The 25498-nt window shown below is 39.4% G+C and overlaps 1 long non-coding RNA gene across 4 annotated transcripts in view; it reads right to left on the bottom strand.

Annotated features, from left to right (window-relative positions):
- Positions 1 to 25498, bottom strand: part of LOC147579402 (uncharacterized) — a 53106-nt gene that overhangs the window by 16134 nt on the left and 11474 nt on the right. For 2 of the 4 annotated variants that reach the window (XR_015253897.1, XR_015253894.1), the window contains exon 2: positions 113 to 211. The exons of the other annotated variants lie outside the window; for them this stretch is intronic. This is a non-coding gene — a long non-coding RNA (uncharacterized LOC147579402). The remainder of the gene's footprint in view (positions 1 to 112; positions 212 to 25498) is intronic. 4 annotated transcript variants of the gene reach the window in all.

Raw genomic sequence — 25498 nt, forward strand, 5'->3', positions numbered from 1 at the left:
ATCAGAGGGCCCTATCTTCCTTAGTGGTGGTGGTCAGTTCAGGAATAGGTAAAACCCATGCCAGCCCAATCAGAACTCTTCTTAGACTTTTTTTTTTTTTAACTAAAGTTACCTGGAAAGATGTTCTGTATCCATTAGGACTGCTGAGCTTGGGGAAAGTGAGACAGGAACAGTTAACAGCCATCTTGACTTTGGCAACAGAGCCTACATGCTAGGGAAGCCAAGCAGAGGCAAGGAAAGTTCAGAGATAGAGTGAGTGGTGGATTGGATTATAGCTTCCAAATCTTCATGCTTAATTTGAAATTATATATATATAGAGAGAGAGATAGATTTATCTATTTACCTATCATCTATCTCTATCCATCTCTCTCTCTAATCTTTTGCCATTTGACTTTGCATTGCCTCCCACTAGAGTAAATGGAATTACATCCGTGCCTATTGACTTTGGACTTGGCCATATGACTTATTTTGACCAGTAGAGCAGGGATGAAAATGACCAGTGCAGGGGTTCCTGGGTGGCTCAGTCTGTTAAGCATCTTCGGCTCAGGTCCTGATTTCATGGTTTATGAGTTCAAGCCCCGCATCAGGCTCTGTGCTGACAGCATGGAGCCTGGAGCCTGCTTTGAGTTCTGTGTCTCCCTCTCTCTCTGCCCCTCCCCTGCTCACACTCTGTCTCTCTGTCTCTCTCTCAAAAATAAACAAACATAAAAAAAAAAAAAAAAAGAAAGAAATGACCAGTGCGCCCATTCTAAGCTGAGGCCTTATGAGTTTCCACCAACAATTTTGTATCTTCTGCTCTCTCCCATGGAAAGAACAGATAGCTGTTCATCCCTCTGCTTTGGTCCCAGGATGAACACATGGAGCAGATCTGTAGCTAACCTGAAGACTGTAGTCCAGCTAAGCCCATCCATGACCAGCCAATATTAGCTTAAACATAGCCAATCTACAGACTTGTCAGCAAGAAATAAATTTTCATTGTTGTAGGCCACTGAGATTTTGAGTTACTTGTTACATAGCATTGAGGTGAGGGGGCTAACTTGCTACAAAACATGTTTACAGCGAAAGTGACTAACATAGATGGCCAGTGAAAAAGAGTTGTGAGTGTATCATTTAAACCTTTGATCACATTGCATCTGAAGTTAATGCCACCCAATTATGTGAGTTTCTATTATTAGGAACTAAACAGGTCCCAACCAATGCAAAAATCCTTCGTAAACTCGCAGGATATAGTTTTATAATCTTCACTCGTCCTTATCAAATCACTCCCTCAGAATATTGGTTCTGTATATCTGCTAGCATCCTGACGTAAGTGGTCAGATCACAAGCAATAACACTATTGCCACAGCCTGACCTTTAATCTGACCCAACACCCAACAGTTTTAACAGAGCTGGTGTATTCCAACTGCCAAATAATCATCTGTCCTTTGTCCTAAGGGCTGATATCTGTCCTAACTACAGCTGAACTTGCCCTAACCCTTGGATGCTGCCCTTTTTAGATCCAGCCTCTGTCACTGGATCTGTTTCTTCAGTTCCTTTGGTCTACTTAACACTTGGCTGTACTCTTGCCCACAAACCTACATATCTGAAACAGAATACACTTTTACTATGACAATGTAAATATAGCAAATATAAAAAATAAGTGCAAGATAAACATTTCACCTTAATTCGTGATGTTATCTTTGCACTGCAAATAGAATGTTTTTTTTCTAACTTACCCTGAATTCTATTCTGGAGTTAAATTTGTGAGGAGAGGAAATCTGAAAATGTGGATCAACTTGGTCAGAATCTAGAAATAGGAGGATGGAGAGCAAAATTGGTGTATGTCCTCCCATGGAGCAGGTGCATAGCTCCAAGAAAATCCACATGCTAGCAAGGATTATTTATAGAACATAGATGACATTAGGCCAAAACTTCAGATTGCTCTTTAGACTCCCTAATTCTTCTTTTTAAAACACGTATATAATTTTCAGACATTTATAATATATTTTTAAAATTCAAGCACAGATAATAATATAGAAAACACAAATAATATAACAAACACCTCTACTCTCACAATCCAAGATTTCTGTTAAATTTTTGTCTTATGTGCTTTATCTTTTTTCCTGCAGAGAAATAAAACATTATGAATGTAGCTAAAGTCCCTTTAACCATGACTCTTAGTTCTTTTCCCTCTCCCTTTCCATCCCATGAGCAGATAAGTTCTTTTTAATTCAAATCAATGCCATTTTACTGTTCAGGTTGTTTTGCCACTTGGTTTTAGTTCGTGTGTGTGTGAGTGTGAGTGTGTGTGTGTGTGTGTGTGTGTGTGTGTGTGTGTGTGTTTGAGAGAGAGAGAGAGCATGCATGAGCAGGGTAGAGGCAGAGAGAGGGGGACAGAGTATCAGACACTGTGCTGACAGCTGCGCTGACCCGTGCTGACAGCAGAGAGCCTGTTGCGGGGCTGCAACTCAAAAACTGTGAGATCATGACCTGAGCTGAAGTTGGACACTTTTAACTATGAGCCAACCAGGCGTGCCCACGTGTGTGTTCTTTTGATAGTATATGTTTATTTTCTTTTTAATTTTATTTTATTTTTTATTTATTTATTTTTTTTTTCAACGTTTATCTATTTTTGGGACAGAGAGAGACAGAGCATGACGGGGGAGGGGCAGAGAGAGGGAGACACAGAATCGGAAACAGGCTCCAGGCTCTGAGCCATCAGCCCAGAGCCCGACGCGGGGCTCGAACTCCCGGACCGCGAGATCGTGACCTGGCTGAAGTCGGCCGCTTAACCGACTGCGCCACCCAGGCGCCCCTCTTTTTAATTTTATTTAAATCCAAGTTAGTTAACATACAGTGTAATAATGGTTTCAGGAGTAGAATTTTGTGATTCATCACTTACATAGAACACCCAGTGCTCATCCCAACAAGTGTCCTCCTTAATGCCCATCACCCATTTAGCTTACTCCCCACTCAACACCCCTCCAGCAGCAACCCTCTGTTTCCTGTGTTTAAGAGTCTCTTATGGTTTGCCTAGTCTATGTGTTTTTGAGATCTATTTTTTTTCAACTTTTGTGTAAGTGAGATCATATTGAATGTATTCTACTGTAACTTGCTTACCTCAAAACACATTATGTTTTGCAATTTATAGCAGGGGCACCTGGGTGGCTCAGTCGGTTAAGCATATGATTTCGATTCAGTTCATGGGTTCAAGCCCCCTGTTGGGCTCTGTGCTGACAGCTCAGAGCCTGGAGCCTGCTTCAGATTCTGTGTCTCCCTCTCTCTCTGCCCCTCCTCCACTCACTCTCTCTCAAAAAAAAAAAATGTTAAAAAATTTTTTAATTGAAGTATAGTTTTTAGATGTACAACACATTAGTTTTCAGGTATACAACATGATTTGACATTTGTATATATTGCAAAATGATCACCACAATGTCTGGTTACCACTTCAAAAAATCCTTTGCAGTAATTGACCTATTCAGATTTTCTATTTCTTTATGAATCAGTATTGGAAGACTATATGTTTCTAACAATGTTTCTGTTTTTTCCCAGGTTGTCAAATGTGTTGGCATATAATTGTTCATAGTAGTGTCTTATGATTCCCTGTATTTCTTTGCTATCAAATGCAAAATGTGACGGGGCGCCTGGGTGGCGCAGTCGGTTAAGCGTCCGACTTCAGCCAGGTCACGATCTCGCGGTCCGGGAGTTCGAGCCCCGCGTCAGGCTCTGGGCTGATGGCTCAGAGCCTGGAGCCTGTTTCCGATTCTGTGTCTCCCTCTCTCTCTGCCCCTCCCCCGTTCATGCTCTGTCTCTCTCTGTCCCAAAAATAAATAAACGTTTGAAAAAAAAAAATTTTTTTTTTAAAAATGCAAAATGTGACATCATAAATATAAAAAGTTATGGAGAGGGACTAAAAATGTAGAGTTTTAGAATGCATTCAAACTTGTTATCAACTTAAAATAGATTGCTTTTTGATATCACAATTTACATCTTTTTATTTTGTACATCCCTTAACTAATTATTGTGGTTATAGTTATTTTTGCTACTTTTGCCTTTTAACCTTCATGCTAGCTTTGTAAGTGATCAACCCACTTACTATATACTTATATTGGAATTTTACTCTCGTATGTTTTCTTCTTACTAATTTGTGCCCCCTCCCTTTTTTTTTTTTAGCCTAAAGAAATTCCTTTAACATTTCGTGTAGGACCAGTTTAGTGGTGATGAAATAATCCTTTAGCTTTTGTTTGTCTGGAAAGCTCTTTATCTCTCCTTTACTCTTTTTTTTTTTTTTTTTTTTAAAGTAGGTTCCATTCCTAACATGGGGCTTGAATTTACCCCCCTGAGACTGAGAGTCACAGGTTCTACTGACTGGGCCAGTCAGGTGCCCCTCTTTATCTCTCCTTTAATTCTGAATGATAACCTTGCCAAATTGAGTGCTCCTGGTTGGAAGATTTTCCCCTTCAGCACTTTTGAATATATCAGGACACTCCATTCTGGCCACAGCATTTCTTTTTCACATTGTGCTTTGTTTTTTCTCTTGCTGTTTTTAAGATTTTCTCTTCATCTTTAACTCTTGACATTTAAAAAAAATTTTTTTTAACGTTTATTTATTTTTGAGACAGATACAGACAGAGCATGAATGGGGGAGGGCCAGAGAGAGAGGGAGACACAGAATCTGAAACAGGCTCCAGGCTCTGAGCTGTCAGCACAGAGCCTGACGCAGGGCTCTGTCTCACAGGCTGAGAGATCATGACCTGAGCTGAAGTCAGACGCTTAACTGACCGAGCCACCCAGGCGCCCCATTAACTCTTGACATTTTAATTATAATGTGTCTCCGTGTGGCTCTCTCTGGGTTTATCTTTTTTGGAAGTCTTTTGGCTTTCCTGGACCTGGACGTTTGTTTTCTTCCCCAAGTTAGGGAATATTTCAGCTATTATTTTTTCAAAGAAATTTTCTGCTCCTTTCTCCTCTCTCTTCTCCTTTTGGGACCCCTCTAATGCAGATGTTATTCTGCGTGATGTTGTCTCACTTTTTAAAATTAATTTTTCTTCTTGCTACTCTGATTGGGTGAGTTCTACTTCCCTCTTTTACAGCTCACTGATTCTTTCTTCTGCTTCATCGAGTCTGCTGTTATACCCCTCTAACATATTTTTTTCAGTGCCGTTATTGTACTCTTTAGTTCTGTAACTTCTGTTCGGTACTTTATTATATTTTCTGTCTGTTTGTTGAAGTTCTCACTGTGTTCATCCATTCTTCTCCTGAGTTCAGTGAGCATCTTTATGATCATTATCCTAAACTCTTTATCAGGTAAATTACTTATCTTTGTTTCATTAAAATTTTTCACCTCTGGGGTTTTATCCTGTTCTTTTTTAGGGAATATACCCCAGTCTCCTTATTTTGCTTAACTCTCTCTTTCTATACATTAGGTGAAACAGCTATCTTTTCCAGTCTTAAAGGAGTGGCCTTTTGTAGGAAAGAAAACCTATCGTTTAACTTTGCCTTAGTTCTTGGTTGTTTCTCCAACTTTAGTGATTGTCTAAGCAACCTGATTTATTCCTTTAAAAAAAATTTTTTTTTAATGTTTATTTTTGAAAGAGAGAGAGATAGAGTGCAAGCAGGGTAGGGGCAGAGAGAGAGGGAGACACAGAATCTGAAGAAGGTTCCAGGCTCTGAGCTGCTAGCAGAGTCCAATATGGGGCTCGAACCCACAGATCGTGAGATCATGACCTGAGCCGAAGTCGGTCACTCAACTGCCTGAGCCACCCAGGCACCCCAACCTGATTTATTCCTGATAGGTCCCAGTTATTGAGAGGCTTCCAGTTCCAGAGGGACAGTCTCAGCCCCTAATTTCAGGCTAATTGGAAAGTAGACCCTCAGGCAGCAGCTTTAAACGTATGCAAATATATACAGTCCTGTGGTGCCATAAAGGTTAACCTTGCTGGCCTCCAGATCAGGAAATCTGAAAGTGTCTCCTTGGAGACAGTTGCAAAAATCAGGACTCCAGATGAGTCCTTTCTGGGAGGTACCAGAAAACTGTAGCAAGGCCAAGGGACAGTGCAAAGATGGCATCCCCAGGCTACATTCCCTGAGAGCATTTCTGTAGCCTCTGGGTGTGTGGCTACCCAAAATTTGCTGCTCTATTCATGTCTTCTGCTCATTAAAAAAAAATTTTTTTTAATGTTTATTTATTATTGAGAGACAGAGAGAGACAGAGCATGAGCATGGGAAGGGCAGAGAGAGAGCAGGATACACAGAATCCGAAGCAGGCTCCAGGCTCCGAGTTGTCAGCACAGAGCCCCACGCGGGGCTCAAACTCACAAACCTCAAGGTCATGACCTGAGCTGAAGTAGGTTGCTTAACTGACTGAGCCACCCAGGTGCCCCTCTGCCCATTTTTTAACTGAATTATTTGTTTTTTGGGTATTGGGTTTTACAAGCTCTTTATATATTTTCGATACTAACCCTTTATCAGATATGTCATTTGCAACCATCTTCTCCCATTCCAAAGGTTGCCTTTTAGTTTTGTTGATTATTTCCTTCACTGAGCTTTTTCTTTTCTTTTCTTTTCTTTTCTTTTCTTTTCTTTTCTTTTCTTTCTTTCTTTCTTTCTTTCTTTCTTTTTTTTTTCTGTAGTCCCAATAGTTTATTATTATTTCCCTTGCCTCTGGGGACCCTATCTAGAAAAGAGTTGCTAAGGCTAGTGTCAGAGAAATTACAGACCGTGCTCTCTTTGAGGATTTTTATGGTTTCAGGTCTTTTTTTTTTTTAATGTTTATTTATTTTTGAGAGAGAGAGAGAGAGAGAGAGAGAGAGAGAGAGCATGAGTGGGGCAGAGACAGGGAGACAGAGGATCCAAAGCAGGCTCTGAGATGTTAGCACAGAACCCAATTCAGGCCTCAAAATCATTAGCTGTGAGATTATGATCCGAGTCAAAGTCAGAGGCTTAACCAACTGAGCCACCCAGGTGCTCCTGGTTTCATGTCTTGCATTGAGGTCTGTAATCGTTTTGAATAGATTTTTGTGTATGGTGTAAGACAGTAGTTCAGTTTCATTCTTTTGCATGTTGCTGTCCAGTTTTCCTAACACTATCTGTTGAGGAGACTTTTTCTCATTGGATATTCTTTCCTGCTTTGTCAAAGGTTAATTGACCACATAATCAGGGATTTATTTCTGGGCTTTCTATTCTATTCTGTTCTATTGATCTATATGTCTGTTTTTGTGACCTATATGTCCGTTTTGATTACTTCAACTTTGTAATACATAAATTTTGGAGTTGTGATGCCTCCAGCTTTGCGTTGCTTTTTCAAAATTTCTTTGGCCATTCAGGATCTTTTGTGTTTCCCTACAAAGTTTAGGATTATTTGTTCTAGTTCTGTAAAAAGTGTTGTTGATATTTTGATAGGGATTGCATTAAATGTGTAGATTGCTTTGGGTTATATAGACAATTGTTCTTCCCATCCATGAGCATGGGTTATTTTTCCATTTCTTTGTGCCTTTTTCAATTTCTTTCATCAGTGCTTTATAGTTTTCAGAGCACAGGCCTTTCACCTCTTTGCTTAAGTTTATTTCTAGGTATCTTATTGTAACTGTAAATGGGGATTGTCTTCTTAATTTCTCTTTCTGCTGCTTCAATATTGGTGTACAATCATGCAACAGATTTCTGTAGAATGATTTCGTACCATGTGACTTTACTCAATTTGCTTATCAGTTCTAGTATATTTTTGCTGGAGTCTTTGAGGTTTTCTATATATAGTATCACATCATCTGCAATAGTGAAAGTTTGACTTCTTCCTTGCCTGTTTGGATTCTTTTTATTTCTTTTTGTTGTCTGATTGCTGTGGCTAGGACTTCCAGTACTATGTTGAATAAATATGGTGACAGTGGACATCTTAGTCTTGTTCCTGACTTTAGGGGAAAGGCTCTCAGTTTTTCCCCATTGAGGATGATGTTAGCTATGGGTTTTTTCTATAAGGCCTTTATTATGTTGAGGTATGTTGCTTCTAAACTTACTTTGTTGAGGGTTTTTATCATGAATGGATGTTGTACTTTGTCAAATGCTTTGTCTGTATCTATTGAAACAAGCATACAATTCTCTTTTTTTAATTTATTTTGTGAGAGAGAGAGGGAAAAGGGGAGAGACAGAGAGAGAGAGAGAGAGAGAGAGAGAGAGAATAAGTGGGGGAGGGGCAGAGAGAGGCAAAGAGAGAATCCCAAGCAGGCTCTTCATTGTCAGTGCAGAGCTCGATGCGGGGCTCAAACTTCCAAACTGTGAGATCATGACATGAGCCGAAGTCAGACGCTTTACCCACTGAGCCACCCAGGTGCCCCACCATCATATGATACTTATCCTTTCTCTTATTGATGTGATGTGTCACATTGATTGATTTGCAAATATTGAACCACCCTGGCAACCCAGGCATAAAACCCACTTGATCATGGTGAATGTTTTTTAAAATGTATTGTTGGATTTTGTTTGCTAGCATTTTGTTGAGGAATTTTGCATCTATGCTCTTCAGAAATATTGGCCTGTAGTTTTCTTTTTTTGTGTAGTGCCTTTATCCAGTTTTTGTATCAAGGTAATGCTGGCCTCATACAATGAATTTGGATATTTTCTTCTTTTTCTGTCTTTTGGAATAGTTTGAGAAGAATAGGTATTAACTCTTCTTTAAATATTTGGCAGAATTTGTCTGTGAAGCCATCTGGTCCTAGACTTTTGTTTGTTGGGATTTTTTTCCCCAAGTTTTTTTTTAATGTTTATTTTTGAGAGGAGGAGAGAGACAGAGACAGAGCATGAGTGGGGGAGGAGCAGAGAGAGGGACACACAGAATCTGAAGCAGGCTGCAGGCTCCGAGCTGTCAGCACAGAGTCCGACATGGGGCTTGAACTCATGAACCGTGAGATCATGACCTGAGCCAGTGTCAGATGCTTAACTGACTTGAGCCACCCAGGCACCCCTTCCCAAGTTTTTATTTAAATTATAGTTAGTTAACATATACAGTAAAATTGGTTTTAGGTGTAGAATTTAGTGATTAATCAATTACAATAACACCCAGTGCTTATCACAACATCACAACTGGCATCACAACCCAGTGCCCTCCTTAATACCCATCACCCACTTAGCCCATCCCCTACCCACCTTCCTCCATCAACCCTGTCTGTTCTCTGTAGTTAAGAATCTCTTATGGTTTGCTTCCCTCTCTCTCTTCCCCCATATGTTCATCTGGTTTGTTTCTTAAATTCCACATATGAGTGAGATCATATGGTATTTGTCTTTCTCTGACTGACTTATTTTGTTTAGCATAATACATTCTAGCTTCATCCATGTCATTGCAAATGGAAAGGTTTCATTCTTTTTGATATCTGAGTGATGTTCCACTGTGTGTGTGTGTGTGTCTGTGTGTGTGTGTGTGTGTGTGTCTGTGTGTACACCACTTCTTTATCCATTCATCAGTCCATGGACATTTGAGCTATTTCCATAATTTAACTATTGTTAATAATGCCTGCTATAAACATCAGGGTGCATGTACCCTTTTGAATCAGTATTTTGTATCCTTTGGGTAAATACATAGTAGTGCAATTACTGGGTCATAGGGTAGTTCTATTGTTAACTTTTTGAGGAAACTCCATACTGTTTTCCAGAGTGATTGTACCAATTTGCATTCCGACCAACAGTGTAAGAGGGTTCTCCTTTCTCCACATCCTTGCCAACATCTATTGTTTCCTGTGTTGTTAATTTTAGCCATTCTGACAGGGGTGAGGTGGTATTTCATCATGGTTTTGATTTTCATTTCTGTGATTATGAGTGATGTTGAGCATCTTTTCATGTGTCTGTTAGCCATCTGGATGTCTTTGGGAAAATGTCTGTTCATGTCTTCTGCCTATTTCTTCCTTTTTTAAAAAATTTATTTATTTATTTATTTATTTATTTATTTATTTATTTAGAGTATGTGCACATGGGTACAAGCAGGGAAGGGGCAGAGAGAAGGAGAGAGAAAATCCCAAGCAGGTTCCACACTGCCAATGCAAAGCCCAATGTGGGGCTTGAGCCTATGAACCTTGAGATCACAACCTGAGCCAAAACCAAGCGTCAGATGCTTAACTGACTGAGCCACCCAGGTGACCCACTTCTGCCTATTTATTACTGGATTATTTATTTTTTGGGTGGTGAGTTGGATAAGTTCTTTATGTGTTTTGGATATTAACCCTTTATCAGATATGTCAGTTACAAATATGTTCTCCCATTCCATAGATTGTTTTTTAGTTTTGTTGATTTTTTCCTTCACCGTACAGAAGATTTTCATCTTGATGAAGTCCCAATAGTTCATTTTTGCTTTTGTTTCTCTTGCCTCTAGAGATGTGTGTAATAAGAAGTTACTATGGCTGAGGTCAAAGAGGTTGTTGTCTGTATTCCCCTATATGATTTTGATGGTTTCCTGTCTCACATTTAGGTCTTTTATCCATTTTGAATTTATATTTCTGTGTGGTATAAGAAAGTGGTCCAGTTTCATGCTTCTGCATGTTGTTGTCCAGTTTGTTTTTTGAACACCATTTGTTGAAGAAACTGTCTTTTTTCTACTGGATATTCTTTCCTGCTTTGTTGAAGATTGTTGACCATATAGTTGTGGGTCCACTTCTGGGTATTCTATTCTGTTTCACAGATGCATGTGTCTGTTTTTATGCCAGTACCATGTTGTCTTGATGACTACAGCTTGTGATGCCTCCAGATTTTCTTTTCTTTTCTTTTTTTAAAATATTTTTTCTTTATAATTAAAAAAAATGTTTATTTCTGAGAGACAGAGCACAAGTGGGGGAGGGGCAGAGAGGGAGGGAAAATCTAAAGCAGGCTCCAGGCTCTGAGCTGTCAGCACAGAGCCTAACACAGTGCTCGAACACAGACCTTGAGAACATGACCTAAGCTGAAGTTGGACGCTTAACCAATTGAGCCACCCAGGCGCCCCTGCTTTTTTTCAATATTATTTTGGCTATTCAGTGTCTTTTGTGGTTCCATACAAATTTTAGTATTGTTTGTTCTAGCTCAGGGAAAAATGCTGGTGGTATTTTGATAGAGATTGCATTAAATGTGTAGATTGCTTTGAGTAGTATAGAGATTTTAACAATATTTGTTCTTCTAATTCATAAGCATGGGATGTCTTTTCATTTCTTTGCATCCTGTTCAATTTCTTTCATAAGTGTTCTATAGTTTTCAGAGTACAGATCTTTTACCTCTTTGGTTAGGTCTATTCCTAGGTATCTTATGGTTTTTGGTGCAATTGTAAATGAGGATTGCCTTCTTAATTTCTCTTTCTGCTGCTTCATTATTGGTGTATAGAAATGCAACAGATTTCTGTATGTTGATTTTATATCCTGGAACTTTGCTGAATTTATGTATCAGTTCTAGCAATTTCTTGGTGGAGTCTTTTGGGTTTTCTACATTGAGTATCATGTTGTCTGTGAATAGTGAAAAGTTTGATTTCTTCCTTTCCATTTTGAACACCATTTATTTCTTTCTGTTGTCTAATTGCTGAGGCTAGAGACTTCCAGTACTATGATAAATAACAGTGGTAAGAGTGGACATTCCTTTCTTCTTCCTGACCATAGAGGAAAAGCTCTCATTTTTTCCCTGTTGAGGATGATATTAGCTGTGGGTCTTTCATATATGGCCTTTATGATATTGAGGTATGTTCCCTCTGTCCTTACCTTGTTGATGGTTTTTATCAAGAATTCATGCTATATTTTGACGAATGCTTTTTCTGCATCTATTGAGAGGATCACGTGGTCCTTATCCTTTCTTTTATTAATGTGGTATATCACATTGATTGATTAAGATATTGAACCACACCAGCAGCCCAGGAATAAATCCCACTTGATCATGGTGAATAATTCTTTTAATGTACTGTTCAATTTGATTTACTAGTATCTTGTTGAGAATTTTTGCATCCATGTTCATTAAGGATATTGGCCTGTAATTCTCCTTTTTTTTTTTAAATCTTTATTTATTTTTGAGAGAGAGACAGCATGTGAGCAGGGGAAGAGCAGAGAGAGAGGGAGACACAGAATCCGAAGCAGGCTCCAGGCTCTGAGCTGTCAGCACAGAGCCCGACATGGGGCTTGAACTCACGAACTGTGAGCTCATGACCTGAGCCAAAGTCGGACGCTCAACTGACTGAGCCACCCAGGCGCCCCATGTAATTCTCCTTTTTAGTGGAGTCTTTGTTTGGTTTTGGAATCGAGGTAATTCTGGCCTCGTAGAATGAGTTTGGAAGTTTTCCTTCCATTTCTATTTTTTGGAAAAGTTTGAGAAGAATAGATATTAACTCTTCTTTAAATGTCTGGTGGAATCCCCCTGGGAAGTTATCTGGCCCTGGACTTTTCTTTGTTTCAAAAGTTTTGATTACTGATTCAATTTCTTTGCTGGTTATGGGTCTGTTCAAATTTTCTATTTATTCTTGTTTCAGTTTTGGTAGTTTGTATGTTTCTAGGAATTTATCCATTTCTTTTAGGTTGTCCAATATGTTGCCATATAGTTTTTCATAATATTCTCTTTTTTGAAAAAAAGTTTATTTATTTTTGAGGGTGGGAGAAGAAGCAGAGAGAGAGAGAGAGAGGGAGAGGCAGAATCCCAATCAGGCTCCACACTCTCAGCACAGAGCCCAATGTGGGGCCTGAACCATGAACTGTGAGATCATCACCTGAGCTGAAATCAAGAGTTGGAGCCACTCAGGTGCCCCCATAATATTCTCTTATAATTGTTTGTATTTCTATGGTGTTGGTTGTTATTTTTCCTCTGCAATTTGTGATTTTATTTCCTTGGGTCTTTTTTTTTTTTTTTTTTTTTTTGATAAGTCTGGGTAGTGGTTTATCAATTTCATTGATTTTTTTCAAAGAACTAGGTCCTGGTTTCATTGATCTGTCCTATTGTATTTTTTAGTTTTATATCATTTATTTCTGCTCTAATCTTTATTATTTACTTCCTTCTGCTAGTTTTAGTTTGTTGTTGTTGTTGTTTTTGTTCTTTTTCTAGCTCCTTTAAGTGTAAGTTTAGGTTATTTATTTGAGATTTTTCTTGCCTCTTGAGGGAGGCCTATATTGCTAAACACTTCCCTCTTAGAACTGCTTGTGCTGTGTCCCAAAGGTGTTTTTTTTATGTTTGTTTATTTTTGAGAGAGAGAGAGAGAGAGATCATGAATGGGGAAGGGCATAGAGAGAGGGAGACAGAGGATCTCAAGCAGTCTCTGAGCTGACAGTACAAAGCCTGATGCGGGGCTCAAACTTATGAACCATAAAATCATGGCCTGAGCTGAAGGTGGACCTTTAACCAACTGAGTCTCAAAGTTTTTGAACCGTTGTGTTTTCATTTTCATTTGTTTCCATGTATTTTTTAAATTCCTTTTTTAAAAAAAAAATGTTTATTGATTTTGAGAAAGAGAGACAGAGAGAAGAGGGGGGTGAGGGGCAAAGAGAGAAGAAGAGAGAAAATCTTTCTTTTTTTGGGGGGGAGGATCTTTTTTTTAATTTTATTTATTTATTTGAGAGAGACTGAGACAGCACGAGTAGGGGAGAGGCAGAGAGAGAAAGAGAGAGAGAATATCCCAAGCAGGCTCCACACTGCCAATGCAGAGCCTGATGTGGGGCTCAAACTCACAAAACCATGAGATCATGACCTAAGCTGAAACCAAGAGTTGGACACTTAACCAACTGAGCCACCCAGGTGCCCCTGGGAGAGCAAATCTTAATCAGGCTCCGTGTTTAGTGTGGAACCCAACACAGGGCTCTATCCCACGACTGTGAGACCATCACCAGAGCCAAAACCAAGAATTGGACACTTACCCAACTGAGTCACCCAAGTGCCCCTGCATGTATTAGATCTAAAATGAGTCTCTTGTAGGTAGCATAGAGATGGATCTTGTTTTTTGATCTATTCTGTCATCCTATGTCTTTTGATTGGAGCACCTAGTCCATTTATATTCAAAGTAATTATTGATAGATATGTATTTATTGCCATTTTATTACTTGTTATGTGGTTGTTTCTGAAGGTTTTCTCTGACCCTTTCTTATCTTTCTCTCTTTCCTGGTTTGCTCGTTTTCTTTAGTGATATATTTGGATTTTTTTCTCTTTATTCTTTGCATATTTGTTACTGGTTTTTGATTTGTGGTTACCATTTGGTTTGCATACAATATCTTCTACATATAGCAGTCTATATTAGGTTGTTGGTCATTGAAGTTTGAACTCATTCTTTACTCCTTTCCTCTCCATGTTTTAGGTATATTTTGTCATATTATACATCCTTTTATTTTGTGAGTCCCTTAACTGATTTTTTACAGAAATATTCATTTTTACTGCTTTTGTGTTTCCAACTTCATATTGTCGTTTTTTGGTCTTTCTTCTCAAAAAGAGTCTCCTTTAGTATTTCCTGCAGGGCTAGATAGTGTTCATGAACTCCTTTAGTTTTTATATTTCTGGGGAATTCTTTATCTATTTTGAATGATAGCCTTGTTGGATAGAATATCCTTGGCTGCAAGTTTTTCCCTTTCAGCACTTTGAATATATCATGTTAGTCCTTTCTGGCTTGGAAAGTTCCTGTTGAAGAATCCACCGATAGCCTCATGGAGTTTCCTTTGCATGTTACTGTCTTTATTGTCTTTCAACTTTTAATATTTTTTCTTTATCATTATATTTTTGCCATTTTAATTACAATATGTGTTGGTGTGGATCTGATTTTGTTGATTTTGATAGTGGTTCTCTGTGAGTCCTGGATCTGGATATCTGTTTCCTTCTCCAGATTAGGAAAGCTTCCAGCTGTTATTTCTTCAAATAAATTCTCTGCCTGCTTTCTCTGTCTTCTTCTGGGACTCCTATAATATTAATGTTACTACATTTGATGGAGTCCCTGAGTTCTCTAAGTCTAATCTTGTTTTGCATAATTCCTTCTTCTCTTTCATTCAGCTTGATTATTTTCCATCACTTTGTCTTCTGGGTCATTAATTTGTTCCTCTGCTTCTTCCAGCCTGCTGTTCATTCCATCAAGTATGTTTCCCATTTCATCTATTGAGTCCTTTATCTGTGCTATGTCACTCCATATTTCTTTTTTTTTAATGTTTGTTTATTTTTTAGAGAGAGAGAGAAAATGGGGGAGGGGCAGAGAGAGAGGGAGATAAAGAATCAAAGCAGGCTCCAGGCTCTGAGCTGTCAGCACAGAGCCCAATGTGGGGCTTGAACCCACAAACAGTGAGATCATGACCTGAGCCAAAGTCAGACACTTACCAACTGAGCCACTCAGGTGCCCCTGTTATTCTGTATTTCTGTGTTAAGGGTCTCACTCATGCTCTCCACTCTTTCTCAAGTCCAGTGAGTATCTTCATGACCATTGCTTTAAGTTCTCTATCAGGCATGTTACTTATATCTGTTTTGCTTAGGTCTTTGGCCACAGCTTTGTCCTGTTCTTTTGTTTCAGACAAATTCCTCTGTCTTCTCATTTTGTCTAAATCTCTGTGCCAGTTTCTCTGTGTTAGGAAAGTCAGTTACATCTCCTGTTCTTGAGTTTAATGGCTTTATGAAGAAGAGGTCCTCTAGTGCCCTGCAGTGTAATGTCCTCTTTTCCACAGGGCCTGACACTTCTGAAGGTGTCTCCAACGTGTGCTGCATGTGTTCTGCTGTTGTGTCCTGGCCACTTTATCCTTTTGGCCAGTCATTTGCAGAGGCTCTCTTTGCCTGTGTGGGCAGTGTTTGGTCCCTGGCCTGAATATGGTGAGTTTAACTATGTGTGCTCTGGTCAGCTTGTGAAATGAGACCCATTGCTACCACCACCACAACAAAGGGCTCACAAAACTCTTGAGTCAGGAGACTTTGTGTTGGGAAGGGTGTGGGCTGGTCTTCTGGGGGAGGGTCCCACCACACTGGGACTGAGGCAGGTCTGACTGGGAATAGTGGTTTTCTGGAGCATGGGGGAAGAGGCTTGGTGTAAGCAAGTTAGGTAGCAAGTGTGGGCACTGTGCTGGTACCTGCAGGTGGCTCTGTGTTTATGCTGAGTGGGGGGAGAGGGAAATGGTAGCAGCTAGTTCCTTTGTTTCCGGAGGGGTCTCTCTATGTATGCTGCCTCTCTGGGACATGCTCCGATATGAGCAACTGTCCTCACCACTGTGTGCCTGGGATACTCTTCAGATTGTTGTATGTCCATGGGTTGTTTGCTTGCCTTCTCTCCAAGAGCAGCCCCAATGGCCTCTGAGCTCTCCTAGAGCCAAGCACACTGACCTTTAAAACTCCAGGCTTGGGGCGCCTGGGTGGCGCAGTCGGTTAAGCATCCGACTTCAGCCAGGTCACGATCTCGCGGTCCGTGAGTTCGAGCCCCGCATCAGGCTCTGGGCTGATGGCTCAGAGCCTGGAGCCTGTTTCCGATTCTGTGTCTCCCTCTCTCTCTGCCCCTCCCCCGTTCATGCTCTGTCTCTCTCTGTCCCAAAAATAAAAATAAAAATGTTGAAAAAAAAAAAATTAAAACTCCAGGCTTTAAGCCCCATTGGTTGCAAGAATTTGCAAAATTTGGGTCCTCTTTCTTTCCAGGCCAGTTGCTACGGGGATTTGTTTTCCTTGTGTGCTCCTTTGTGTGCTAGTTTATCTCTCACCCTTCTCTGAGTCCATAGCTCCCTCCTCACTGCAGCAGCCACAATCTGTTTCTTTCCCAAACCACATCTCTGCACTTCCTACCTTCTTCAACGTGACCTCTTCTCTACCTTTAGTTGTAGAGTTTGTTCTGCCAGTCTTCAGATCAATTTCTAGAGTATTTAGGATGATTTGGTAGTTACCTAGTTGTATTCATGGGACAAGGTGAGTCTAGGGTCCTCCTACTCTGCCACCATCTTCTCTTCTCCCTTTTCTCCTTCTAGATCACCTTTTATTAGACTTACAATGAACATATATTCCTCTTTTCTCTAAAAGTCTATTCTTTCTGGGGCGCCTGGGTGGCTCGGTCGGTTGAGCGTCCGACTTCAACTCAGGTCACGATCTCGCGGTCCGTGAGTTCGAGCCCCGCGTCGGGCTCTGGGCTGACGGCTCAGAGCCTGGAGCCTGCTTCCGATTCTGTGTCTCCCTCTCTCTCTGCCCCTCCCCCGTTCATGCTCTGTCTCTCTCTGTCTCAAAAATAAATAAACGTTAAAAAAAATTTTTTTTAAATAAATAAATAAATAAAAGTCTATTCTTTCTGTCTCATCTGTGATGTCTTCTAGGTTAATCCAGCCAGTCTTTTGATTTTCTCTTTAGCTATATCTAATCTGCTGTTCAACTTATTCACTAAATGATTGTTTATTATTTTTAGAAATTTGATTATTTTGCATTTCTACTTGTTCTTGTTTCATTTATTCTTGTTTTTACATTTTTCTTTTAGATAGTTTATAATTTTAAAATGCTTATTTTTTAGCATCAATAATATTGTTCTACATTTAAATCTTAGGCTTACATGGTTATTGTAAGGTTATTAATTTCTCAGGGAAGACTTTTTTCTTTTCCCTGTTCCCTATCTTCAGGGGAAAGTTAAGCTTTAATTCACATTTACTACAGTGGTTTTCATTCCCTTTGTGAAACCTGAGTAATTAAATTTCTTTCTTGAGTATTCAGTGTTGCATTTAAAAGAAAGCTTTTGAATTTATTCAGCAGTTCTAGGTATTCCTCACAGGAGAAATTTCAGGACATCTAGTCTGCCAACTTGCCAAACTTGAAGGTTATTAATTAACTGTGTGTATGTGTGTTAATTTAAACAAGTTTTGTATTGTGGTAAAATACATACCATAAAATTTATGAGTTAGCTTTTAATGATGGGTAAAACTGCAAAAAGGGTGCCCATTTTTAGCTGCAGTATTAGAAAGGACTTCTTAATAAGTTAGTAGGAAGCTAAGGTTTTCCAAAAGAAGGAAAGGCAGAGAGGCAGAGAGTGGAGGACATAGTCTGGGAATACACGGTACATGGTACAGGAAATGATGTGAGCAAATTTCTGGAATAGTAAATTAGTGACAGAATGTGGAGGGCCTTGGCTGTCAGCTTAAGGGAATTTGGACTTTGAAAGTCTTTGAAAGTTTTCAAACTTGGTTCATTTTAAAGGTTAGTCTTGGCAGTAACATATAGAATGGTTTAGAGGGTGGTGAGACTGATAGCAGAGAGACCAATTAGGAACTTATTGCAGTAGCCCAAGAAGAAGGTATGAAGGCACATAATAGGGGTAAGGCCTGACAAAGACTCAGAGCTGCTGAAATGACCAAAGCATAATTGTAGTTATTAACCAAATTGGGGCTGACAAAAGATGCTGTTATAGACAAATGATAGCATTCTCTAGAGCTAAGTTGCTTCCCAATGGAGTAGCATTATGAACTCTCAGACATGCTATTTATAAAATGTCTGCTCATTAGCCTGTTGAGCTAGTTAGAGCTTTCCTGTGATTAAACCCAGGCTTGAAAAACATGCTTCAGTACAGCTTGAAAAATAGTTTTAAAACAGGAAAAATAGAGGGGTGCCTAAGTGGATCAGTCAGTTGAGCATCTGACTTTGGCTCAGGTCATGATTCGTGGGTTTGAGCCCCATGTCAGGCTCTGTGCTGACAGCTCAGAGCCTGGAGCCTGTGTTTCCATCTCTCTCTGCCCCTCCCCTGCTCACTCTCTTCCTCTCTCCCTCAAAAATAAACATTAAAAAAAATTTTAAAAAAAAACAGGGAAAGTAGAGCGAAACAGAGAGATCCATTGCTCTACAGAGTATAAACAACTGTTCTTAGCATCAGCAGTAAGAATTTTAAGGGGTCCCCTGTTGTTTGCTTCTATTGTTAACGAGATCTTCTGAAATCATTGATCTGGACTTTCTATCACCAAATTTCTTAGCAGGCCAATTTAATCACCTGTTTCTACTGGGTCATATGTCTAGCTGGCATGATGACAACCTAAACTGTCTTCGTTTGCACTTGTTTTCTCAATACCCTGGTATATTCTAAGGTTATTGTCATACACGTGTCCTGAGTACAAGTCTCCCTTCCCCAAATTGTTGTGGGTTGTTTTCTAACTTGTTTTTTAATTGGCTAAATTATTTTTTTAAATTATTTATTTATTATTTTTTTAATGTTTATTTATTTTTGAGAGAGAGAGACAGAGTGTGAGGCAGGGAAGGGGCAGAGAGAGAGAAGGAGACAGAGGAACTAAAGCAGGCTCTGTGCTGACAGCAGCAAGCCCAAGGCTCGAACTCACAAACCACGAGATCATGACCTGAGCCAAAGTCAGCCGCTTAACTGACTGAGCCACTCAGGTGCCCCTTAATTGGCTAAATTTATTTATTTATTTATTTATTTATTTTCAACGTTTATTTATTTTTGGGACAGAGAGAGACAGAGCATGAACGGGGAAGGGGCAGAGAGAGAGGGAGACACAGAATCGGAAACAGGCTCCAGGCTCTGAGCCATCAGCCCAGAGCCTGACGCGGGGCTCGAACTCCCGGACCGCGAGATCGTGACCTGGCTGAAGTCGGACGCTTAACCGACTGCGCCACCCAGGCGCCCCAATTGGCTAAATTTAAATGGACACCTGTTATTCAGAAATGCCACATTTAGTATTTAATTAATGAGTGAACTAATGAAAAGCAGTAGAACTATCAAGCTAAGAAGTTTATTGGAGCAAAACTCAAATAATTTTGAGAATGAGTTGTCAAGGTGTGGGTATGGAGTGAGGGAAGAAAGAACTTGGAAAGTAAAGGCAAACATTGATGTTCCCTTACCAGATTTGCAACACCTATGTAGATTTTGCTTTCAACCTTTATATACTCTTTTGTGTGTTTTTCTAATTGCTAGCTTTGTTCATCATGTGACAACTTGCATTTCACAGATTTCACATTTTTGGTGTGTTTGTTCCTCAGTGCCTTTTAAATTCATATCCTTGATGCCTAGCATGGTTTATATTACATAATAAATATTCGACAAATCTTATTAAATAAATATTTGAATAGGTGAATACTATTAAAAAGGAGCTGAGGGGTGCCCGGCTGGCTTAGCCAGTGGAACATACAACTCTTGATCTTGGGGTTGTGAATTCGAGCCTCATATTGGGTGTAGAGATTACTTCAAAAGAATCTTAAAAAAAAAAAGTTGAATGATATTTTGGAATCACATTTACTACACAACTAAGGAACATTAAGATACTTTTACCTTCCTTTTCTCCCTTTTCTTCTCTATCAACATTTATTGGCACTTAGTATAGGTAAGTACCATGTTACATGCTAGAAATTACAGTGATTTGTTCTTTCAATTTGAAATAACTTGGCAGTTGGTAAAAAGCTTTAAAGTTTGTTGTTTAGGGGCACCTGGTTAAGTGTCCAACTCTTGATTTTGGCTCAGGTTGTGATCTCACAGTTGGTGAGATTGAACACCGTGTTGGGCTCTGAGCTGATGGCACGGAGCCTGCTTAGGATTCTCTCTCTCCCTCTCTCTCTGCCCTTCCCGTGTTTGTGTGCATATGCGGGCTCTCTCTCTCTCTCTCTGAAAATAAACACTAAAAAAAAAAGTTTGTTATTTAAAAATAGGCTGTTTTTGGATTTGATGATATGGTACAAGCATAAGGCTTACAGTTTTATTAATGGTCTGAGTCCACACTTCACAGAACCATTAGATTTTTCTATTTATTTATTTATTTATTTACAGACAGAGAAAGAGCGTGAGTGGAGGAAAGGGGGTAGAGAGAGAGCCAGAGAGAGAGAGAGAGAGAGAGAGAGAGAGAGAGAGACAGAGAATCTGAAGCAGGTTCCACACTCAAAGCCCTATGTGGGACTCGATCCCATAACCCTGGGGGATCGTAACCTAAGCCAAAATCAAGAGCCCATTGCTCAACTGACTGAGCCACCCAGGTGCCCCACCATTAGATTTTTAAATTATTTTTGTCTTTGACAGTTATAGCTATTTTACGATTTTAAATAATTAGTGTCTGGAGTAGGCATTTTTAGACTGAGACTGAGTCATAAAGGTAAATGTATGGTCTTGGAGGAACAAAGGCAGTCCTCTGACAGTTTGTAAATATGTGCTGTATATATTTATTTTTCTGAGGGATATAGATTCTCAAAAGAGTCCATAACCCCAAAAATGTTCCAAACAACTCCGTTTGCTTTGCTTCATTAAGCTCCCTGACTAGTGCTCTTTGCTACATTGTCTAGTGGTTAAGTGCTTGAGTAATATAGTCATAGTCCCTGTGTTTGACTCTTGGCTCTGCTATGTAATAGCCGTGTGACCTTAAACAAGTCACTTAACCTCTCTGTGATCAGTTTCCTCATCTGTAAAATGGAGATAACAATGTACTGTGTCATGGGGTTGTGGTAAGGATTACATGACTTAATATATATATATTAATATATACATATGTATATTAATATATATGTAAAATATATAATATGTATGTATAAATAGCTCAGAAAATGCTCAGCACATAGTACATAGTCTATCTATATTAGCTATTGTTTTTATAATTATTACATGCGTGGCATTGATGATAACGATGGTGAAAATCATGATGACTTATATCTTCCCAAAGCCACTTAAGAGTGAATAAAAATGAGCAACCATAAGAAATGTTGAATAACCAGCTGACCATTTTGGGTGAAGCTAATACAGCTTTTCTCATTCTACTTTAAGGATAGCTAGGCTCTTAAGCCTGGGTAATCTTATTTGACAGCTGAGATGAGTGTATTCAAGTTGCATTCTGACTCTTAGATTTAACTAACATGTCCACTGGTTCTATTTTTTAGCCTGGAATGGAACTGACTCACTGCCTCGGTTGTTTTTTCACCCCATGGAATGTGCATTGTTGATGGTTTACCAATGGTAAACATTGAATGGGGAAATGGGAACTTTTGATTGGCAGTCAAGGTTTTTTGGTCCCAGTGCTCCTATAAAATACTGTGACAATCTGACAAACATTTTCTTTAAGTCCCCATCTCTACCCACTCATCTCTACTGCTGAAAGGGTTAGGTGAATTAGATTAAATGAAAATTTATTCCAAAGGTCTTTAACTTTTTCTAGCTTTTGATGACCAAAGTTTTCTTTTGACAATTGAATTTCAGGGTTATTTGCCTCCCCTCAAATGCCTGAGAGTGATTGTTCTCCTTGTATTATTTTTGAGGTCTCTACCTTTTTTTTTCTTTCTTCCTTGAGCAAATAATTTCCAATTCCTGTAACAACTGCCCCCAGGAATTTGCTTCCTGTAATAATGGCTACTTCTCTCCCTGGGCTCTCCCTCTGGAAACAAACCCACTTAGGAACCCCTGATCCAAGAGTGCCAAGTAGAAATTGTGTAAAGTGATTTTATTCAGATGCTGGGTATGTCAGTCTTAAAATCCAATAGACCTATAAATATTTGCCTGAATATTTTCAGTAGTGAAAGATTGAAGCCTAAGGTCTAAACTCTATTGCATGTTTTTCTTTTTTTTTTTTTTTTAAATTTTTTTTTTTTTTTTAACATTTATTTATTTTTGGGACAGAGAGAGACAGAGCATGAACGGGGGAGGGGCAGAGAGAGAGGGAGACACAGAATGGGAAACAGGCTCCAGGCTCTGAGCCATCAGCCCAGAGCCCGACGCGGGGCTCGAACTCACGGACCGCGAGATCGTGACCTGGCTGAAGTCGGACGCTTAACCGACTGCGCCACCCAGGCGCCCCTCTATTGCATGTTTTTTCAAAGTGTGGTCCCTGGGGACAGGACCAACTACATAATTTTCAAGACCCAGTGGGAAGGGTCCCTTGTTCAAAAGTAAGAATTTCAACAGCTACAAGAGAGCATTAAACACAAGTGAAGAGTCCTTTTGAGCACAGAGCCCTGTGCAATGGCACAGGCTGTATGTCCATGAGACTAAGCCTGTGTGGAGCCCATGGCATCAGAAAATATGGAATCTGACTGGTAAATTTGATTTCTGGGGCCTACCAGAGAGTTAATGAAATAGAATCTCTGGAGATAGTGTTTGTGAATCAACATTCTTAAGAAGCTCTCCAATGTTAATTTTGTACAAACACACAAAACTGATAACCTTTCACCTATTTCTTTCATTTGCTTGGGAAGAAGAAAGCAATTCTATCTTTTAAAAGTGTATGGCTTACTTGCCTTGATAGCTACCTGAGGTGGCTACCTTACACCACCTTCAGCTTTTCTTTTTGCTTTCTTTTCTCTTTCTCTCTTTACTTTCTTTCTTCCCTTTGCTTTTCTATTCTACATTTGTTTGGGGCCTGTCAGTAGTACGCCAGGCATGGCTAAACTTGGCTGATGATACCCAAAGCATATGAAACTATTAAAAAAAGAGAAAATTTGAGAAGAGTGAGTAAGACTTTCAATGGTTTAGGGACTTTTTCTGTAGGGATTGTGTGTGTGTGTGTGTGTGTGTGTGTGTGTGTGTGTGTTTTGCCAGAGCCCCCTTTTCTTACTAAGTTTGCTTTTACTTAAAAACAAAAATGAAAAAAAAAAAAAACAAAAAAATAGAAAAAGAAAAATATTTTAGAAACAATGTTGTGAGAACAACCCCCAATTTCCAGCGTCACTCTCAGTGACTATTTGATCACATTTATTGGAATTTAATTCCAGATCAGTCCTGTTTCTTTCATGATAAATGCCCGTCAGTGCTTGGCACTTATTTCTGCAAAATGTCTCTTCACTAAATTGCAACCTCAAGGGCTCGGGAATTCATACTGGGTAACCTGATGAGAGAATTCTTATCAACTTACCCTAAGCACTTGGTTGTAAGTTCTGAGTTTAACTGTACATCATCAAGATATTTCAAGATTAAGAAACCTCCTTTAGCACAATAAATGCTCTTTTTTCTTTTTCTTACTGGCTCACAGTTTTCTCTGTGTGGGTGATTGTTTAAGTAGTCACTAAGCAGAACAGATGTTGTCTTGAATTTTTTCTTAATAAAAAGATGACAGATTTTTACTAGCAGTTGTAAATTTTATCTTTATTGATTTTTTACCTCTGTTTCCTGTCCTCCCCCCCTCCAGTATTTGTAGCTTTTTAACACAGAGCTTTATTACTGTGTTTTTATGTTTTGTATTTATTTATTTTTAAACTTTATTTATTTTGAGAGAGAGACAACTTGAGCAGGGAAGGGGCAGAGAAAGAGGGAGAGAGAGAATCCCAAATAGGCTCCATGCTGTCAGTGCAGAGTCTGATGCAGGGCTCAAACTCACAAACTGTGAGATCATGACCTGAGCAGAAATCAAGAATTGGATGTTCAACGGACTGAGCCACCCAGGTGCCTCATATTACTCTATGTTTTTAAAGTAATGTAAACTTTTCTGTTTCTATTTCCATTCTCACAGTAAATGAGAGACTAAATGAAAACAACTCTTTGTAACTTTGGAATATTATGTAACCCTGAAATTCTTAAAAAATATATCCTGCTTGCTTTTTATTTGGGCAAAGAAGTTCTATGCAAGAAACACAAACTTACCATATAACTCAACTATTCCAGTCCTAGGTATTTATCCAAAAGAAGTGAAAACATATCTTTTCAAAGATTTATATATAAATGTTCATAGCAGCTTTTATTCATAGCAGTCAATAAGTGGAAATTACCCAAACATTCATCAATGGGTGAATAGGTGAAACTGTGATATATGCATACTATTTAGCACTAGAAAGGAATGAAGTACTGATATGTACAAAAACATGAATGAATCTCCAAAACGTTATGTTGAGTGAAAGAAGCCAGACACAAAGGAATACATACTGCAGGATTCCATTGATTTGGAATTCTAGAAGAGGCAAAACTAATCTGCAGTGACAGAAAGATCAGTGCTTGCCTGGTTTGGGAGGGGGCTATTGACTCAAAGGGGAATGAGGGAATTTGGGAGGGGGGTGTTGGAACATTCTATATTTTGATTGCAGTGATGCTTCCATGAGTGTATACCTTTGTCAAAACTCATTTGAACTGGATGACTGCTGAACTCCTCTCCTCTCATGGACACACCAAGTGCATAGCTACACACAGAGCAATATGACTGAAAGAAATCCAGAAACTACCTATACATTGGGTGAATGAGAAAATACTCACATCAGAATGTGCAGGTAAGGGCAAAATACACTCTTACTATTAATCTCACCCCCAGCACAACATTACACCATGGGGAGGGAACTCCCAACTTCTAGCTTCTCCCTGAAGAGCAAAGGATTTGGACTTCACATTTAGTGCCCTAGCTTTTAAGATTTCCACCTGAAGGATGGGCTCCCAAAGCACCTAGCTCTGAAAGCCAATGAGGCTTGCATCCACAAAACCCTCAAGAATATAGCAAACAGGGGTGCCTGGGTGGCTCAGTTGGTTGAGCGTCTGACTTCAGCTTGGGTCATTGATCTCGCAGTTTATGAGTTCAAGCCCCACATCAGGCTCTGTGCTGACAGCCTGGAGCCTGGAGCCTGCTTTGTTCGGATTCTGTGTCTCCCTCTCTCTGCCCCTTCCCCGCTCATGCTCTGTCTCTCTCTATCTCTCAAAAATGAATAAACGTGTCCATCAACTGATGAATGGATAAAGAAATTG

The sequence above is a fragment of the Puma concolor genome, chromosome B4 (genome assembly GCF_028749965.1).
Source record: "Puma concolor isolate L17-30 chromosome B4, mPumCon1.1.hap2, whole genome shotgun sequence".
Lineage (NCBI taxonomy): Eukaryota > Metazoa > Chordata > Mammalia > Carnivora > Felidae > Puma > Puma concolor.